General features: G+C 40.9%; 1 non-coding gene across 1 annotated transcript; it reads left to right on the top strand.

The window, feature by feature from the left end:
- The first annotated feature begins 6,031 nt into the window (after nucleotides 1-6,031).
- Nucleotides 6,032-6,106, top strand: Trnas-cga. Its single transcript has one exon. It is a non-coding gene; the product is annotated as a tRNA-Ser (tRNA).

The following is a 6,106-nucleotide window of genomic DNA, read 5'->3' on the forward strand; positions in this document are numbered from 1 at the left end:
CCAGGTGGCGGTCTGCGGAATTACAGCTCTCACCAGCTCTGCAACTGGCACAGGAATGTCACACCTGTTCCACTACCAAAGCACCAAAACCAATGATGCTACTAATATTCTGTGAAACAACTATGCACACGGAGAGAACTTTGCAGTTTTCGAAAATAAATTAGAAAACAGTATCATCAGCAGTGCCAATAGTTAAACATTGAATTACAGCTCAGAACCAAACAGCACCTACATTGTACCTCACTCTCTCATATAGCGGCAATTTAATATAAACCTGCTATAAACTTGGGGAACTTAGCTGTAATATGTATGGATGGTTCATCGTAGACCACTTGGTTTATCAAGACACAAAATATCCGTTTTGATTCTAATGAAAAGCAGTCACCAGTCGCAGTAAAATAATTGTAAAGTAACGATACCACATACAAAATATAAAAGAAATCCTGTCCTTCTAGAATTGTTGTCTGTAATTGATGTAAAGGATTGCAACAACCAAAGTAATTATAGTTCTATTTGATACAGAACGCTGAGGCTCAAATTTCAGCACATGCAAGCAAAACAAATTTCACAACAATACACACGAATCTCGACACTCATCAGTCACAATGGCACAGCTGAGACGGTAACACAAGTCGTGGAACTACAGGTAATAAAATTATATTTACTTTGACTCATACATCACGTTTATAAGTGTAATGAATGTCAATTACTATTACGTTACTTAATTCCCTTATTTCTGATCGCACATTTTCTCTGACTTTAAATAGAATTGAAGTCGGAGTAATTCGTTTATATTGTTATGAAAGAGCAGCTATTACATATCGATACAGATATCAACAGGCAAGGCTGGCACTAGACTCTCCGGGCCCCCGCTAAATGTTTTTGGGTATCCTCCAAATTTTTCTATTTTAAACTATGCTAATTCGGATAACGCCAGATAACGATAATAACAATAATCAGTCAATGGCTTTTTTAAAGAAACTTTGATTCTCGCAGTTTGCCTAAATTCGACACTTTACTAAACTGCAGTTTAGCTTTTTTTTTTTTTTTCTTGGTAACTTGTTGTTGTTGTGGTCTTCAGTCCTGAGACTGGTTTGATGCAGCTCTCCTTGCTACTCTATCCTGTGCAAGCTTCTTCATCTCCCAGTGCATACTGCAACCTACATCCTTCTGAATCTGTTTAGTGTATTCATCTCTTGGTCTCCCTCTACGATTTTTACCCTCCACCCTGCTCTCCAATACTAAATTGGTGATCCCTTGATGCCTCAGAACATGTCCTACAAACCGATCCCTTCTTCTAGTCAAGTTGTGCCACAAACTCCTCTTCTCCCCAATTCTATTCAATACCTCCTCATTAGTTATGTGATCTACCCATCTAATCTTTGGCATTCTCCTGTAGCACCACATATCGAAAGCTGCTATTCTCGTCTTGTCCGAACTATTTATCGTCCATGTTTCACTTCCATACATGGCTACACTCCATACAAATACTCTTAGAAACGACTTCCTGACACTTAAATCCATACACGATGTTAACAAATTTCTCTTCTTCAGAAACGCTTTCCTTGCCTTTGCGAGTCAACGTTTTATATCCTCTCTACTTCGACCATCATCAGTTATTTTGCATCCCAAATAGCAAAACTCCGTTACTACTTTAAGTGCCTCATTCTCTAATCTAATTCCCTCAGAATCACTCGAGTTGACTACGTTCCATTATCCTCGCTTTGATTTTGTTGATGTCATCTTATATCCTCCTTTGAAGACACTGTCCATTCCGTTCAACTGCTCTTCCAGGTCCTTTGTTGTCTCTGACAGAATTACAATGTCATCGGTGAACCTTGAAGTTTTTATTTCTTCTCCATGGATTTTAATACCTACTCCGAATTTTGCTTTGGTTTCCTTTATTGCTTGCTTAATATACAGATTGAATAGCATCGGGTAGAGGCTACAACCCTGTCTCACTGCCTTCCCAACCACTGCTTCCCTTTAATGTCCTTCGACTCTAATAACTGCCATCTGGTTTCTGTACAAATTGTAAATGACCTTTCGCTCCCTGTGTTTTAGCCCTACCACCTTCAGAATTTGAAAGAGAGTATTCCAGTCAACATTGTCAAAAGGTTTCTGTAAGTCTACAAATGCTAGAAACGTAGGATTGCCTTTTCTTAATCTAGCTTTTAAGATAAGTTGTAGGGCCAGTATTGCCTCACGTGTTTCAATATTTCTGTGGAATCCAAACTGATCTTCTGCTTCTACCAGTTTTTCCACTTGTCTGTAAGGAATTCGCGTTAGTGTTTTGCAGCCGTGACTTATTAAACTGATAGTTCGGTAATTTTTACACCTGTCAACACCTGCTTTCTTTATGAATGGAATTATTATATTCTTCTTGAAGTGTGAGGGTATTTCGCTTCTCTCACACATTTTGCTCACCAGATGGTAGAGTTTTGTCAGGACCGGCTCTCGCAAGTCTGTCACTAGTTCTAATGGAATGTTGTCTACTGCCAGAGCCTTGTTTCGACTTAGGTCTTTCAGTGCTCTGTCAAACTCTTCACGCAATATCATATACCCCATTTCATCTTCATCTACATCCTCTTGCATTTCCACAATATTGCCGTCAAGTACCTCGTCCTTGTTTAGACCCTCTATATTCTCCTTCCACCTTTCTGCTTTCTCTTCTTTGTTTAGAACTGGGTTTCCATCTGAGCTCTTGATATTCATACAAGTGGTTCTCTAAGATAAGTTGTAGAGTCAGTACTTCCTCCCGTGTTCCAATATTTCTACAGAATCCAAACTGATCTTCTGCTTCTACCAGTTCCTGTAGGCAGTATCTATCTTACCCCTAGTGAGATAATCCTCTACATCCTTACATTTGTCCTCTAGCCATCCCTGCTTAGCCAATTTGCACTTCCTGTCGATTTCATTTTTGAGACATTTGTATTCCTTTCTGCCTGCTTCATTTATTGCGTTTTTATGTTTTCTCCTTTCATCAATTAAATTCAATATTTTTTCTGTCACCCAATGATTTCTACTAGCCCTCCTCTTTTTACCTACTTCATCCTCTGCTGCCTTCACTATTTCATCCCTCAAAGCTACCCATTCTTCTTCTACTGTATTTCTTTCCCCCATTCTTGTCAATTGTTCCCTTATACTCTCCCTGAAACTCTGTACAACCTCTGGTTCTTTCAGTTTATCCAGGTCCCATCTCCTTAAATTCCCACCTTTTTGCAGTTTCTTCAGTTTTAATTTACAGTTCATAACCAATACATCGTGGTCAGAGTCCACATCTGCCCCTGGAAATGTCTTACAATTTAAAACCTGGTTCCTAAATCTTTGTCTTACCTTTATTTAAGCTATCTGAAACCTGTCAGTATCTCCAGGCTTCTTCCATGTATACAGCCTTCTTTTATGATTCTTGAACCAAGTGTTAGCTGTGCAAAATCCTACCAGGCGGCTTCCTCTTTCATTTCTTACCCCCAATCCATATTCACCTACTACGTTTCCTTCTCTTTCTTTTCCTACTATCGAATTCCAGTCACTCATGACTATTAAATTTTCGTCTCCCTTCACTATCTGAATAATTTCTTTTATCTCATCATACATTTCTTCAATTTCTTCATCTGCAGAGCTAGTTGACATTTAAACTTGTACTACTGTAGTAGGTGTGGGCTTCATGTCTATATTGGCCACAATAATGCATTCACTATGCTGTTTGTAGTAGCTTACCTGCACTTTTATTTTTTTATTCATTATTAAACCTACACCTGCATTACCCATATTTGATTTTGTATTTATAACCCTGTAATCACCTGACCAAAAGTCTTGTTCCTCCTGCCAACGACCTTCGCTAATTCCCACTATATCTAACTTTAATCTATCCATTTCCCTTTTTAAATTTTCTAACCAACCTGGCTGATTAAGGTATCTGGCATTCCATGCTCCAATCCATTGAACGCCAGTTTTCTTTCTTCTGATAACGACGTCGTCTTGAGTAGTCCCCGTCCGGAGATCCGAATGGGGGACTATTTTACCTCTGGAATATTTTACCCAAGAGGACACCATAATCACTAAACCATACAGTAAAGCAGCATGCCCTCGGGAAAAATTACGGCTTTAGTTTCCGCTGGCTTTCAGCCGTTCGCAGTACCAGCTCAGCAAGGCCGTTTTGGTTAGTGTTACAAGGCCAGGTCAGTCAATCATCCAGACTGTTGCCCCTGCAACTACTGAAAAGGCTGCTGCCCCTCTTCAGGAACCACACATCTGGAAGCTTAATCTTCTATGATCCCAATATAGTGTAACGACTGGATAAACTGTGATCCTATAGCTATTGAAGCTGATCCAACATGCCGCTCTTGCCCCATTGCTGTTCTGTAACAGTTCGTAACTCTTGCAAGAACACTCAGCATTGCGCAAGCAGAGTGGCCACTAACAGGCAATGTAAAGTGCAGAACAATCCGTAAGGCCATCATTGTATTCTGCAGTACGTCATTAAAATTGGACGTACGAAGAGCTTTGAGAAGGCGCAGAAGAAGTGGCTTCATGGATCTTTTTAAGAGCAAAATTTCTTCTTTCAGGCCGTGTTTATTAACATCTACACTACTGAAAGATTCGAAGTTTTCCACATGGTCTGCTACTGGAGAATCTTGTTCACTTATATAGTTCCACAAGAAACGGAATGTGTCTGTGTTGTCTGTGGCAGCACACTTTACACTTAAGTTTCCCACAACTGTGTAATAACGTGGTAAACATTTAGTTAAAACTGTCCTTCATGCTCTGTTGTAAATCGTCTTCTGATGCTTCACCAACAAAGCGTTTTCTTCTGTCTTTCTGTTTCTCTCTGTCATGAATCATTACATTCAGTTCAGGTGATATTCTAATATTTTCTGCTACTTCCCAACTTCCTGCGTAAATAGTATCCCAACATTTGTCAGTTGATTTAATTCTTTCTTGACACTCTTAATAGTACTACTTAAAACATCTGTCATTGTTTCTGTGGTTGGAAGTATAACTTTACGTATGTTTATTGCAGGTAATAATTTTTAAAACATTTGTAAGACATACTGGAATAATTTCAAATACTTGTGAAAGCCCTTCAGTTCAGTGTGTGGTCCCGCAGTCCAAGTTATTTGCAAGTTCTACCACCCTTTGTAATTCTGGCAAATACTCTGCAAATGGGGGCATGGGACCTACCCACACAGACCATCTCGTTGCCGACATTTTTTTTTTAAACTTTCTATTGGTGTCACATTCATTTTAGATAAATATCTTAAAAACATCAGCTGTCCTGAAAACAGAGGATAAACGTCATCAGGAAATATCGTAGTTAACATGACTGCTTCTTTCTTCCAGATCTTCCCCAGAGGTGGCACATATACACTGAGGTTTCATTGCTCTGTGGTCATCTAAAACTTCCATGTCACACCCAATCTTACACACCTCCGCCGTGATACTAAACACTCTTTGTGGAGCTAACACAGTGCAATGTTATGCCCCTCACCGAAAATGCGGAATGCGCCTGGCGCCCTTCATCTGGTGTTGTCTGCTGTTACTGCACACTGGAGCGGTGCAGCGCGCTTCAGCGGAGGGGAAGCAGCCCAGAACTCCATCTCCTTTCCCCGTATCGTCAAACACACCCGTGTTCACCGCTGGTATCTGCTCAGTAAGGGAACGTCATATATTCTGAAACGTGTTCCTGTTTATTTAAATTCGTATTGGTGAGTGTCTGGTTGGTATCTGAGAAACTAGTAAAATGTAGAATGAGATTTTCACTCTGCAGCGGAGTGTGCGCTGATATGAAACTTCCTGGCAGATTAAAGCTGTGTGCCCGACCGAGACTCGAACTCGGGACCTTTGCCTTTCGCGGGCAAGTGCTCTACCAACTGAGCTACCGAAACACGACTCACGCCCGGTACTCACAGCTCTACTTCTGCCAGTACCTCATCTCCTACCTTCCGGGCGTGAGTCGTACGACTCACGCCCGGTACTCACAGCTCTACTTCTGCCAGTACCTCATCTCCTACCTTCCGGGCGTGAGTCGTGCTTCGGTAGCTCAGTTGGTAGAGCGCTTGCCCGCGAAAGGCAAAGGTCCCGAGTTCGAGTCTCGGTCGGGCAC

This window comes from Schistocerca piceifrons, chromosome 11 (assembly GCF_021461385.2).
Source record: "Schistocerca piceifrons isolate TAMUIC-IGC-003096 chromosome 11, iqSchPice1.1, whole genome shotgun sequence".
Lineage (NCBI taxonomy): Eukaryota > Metazoa > Arthropoda > Insecta > Orthoptera > Acrididae > Schistocerca > Schistocerca piceifrons.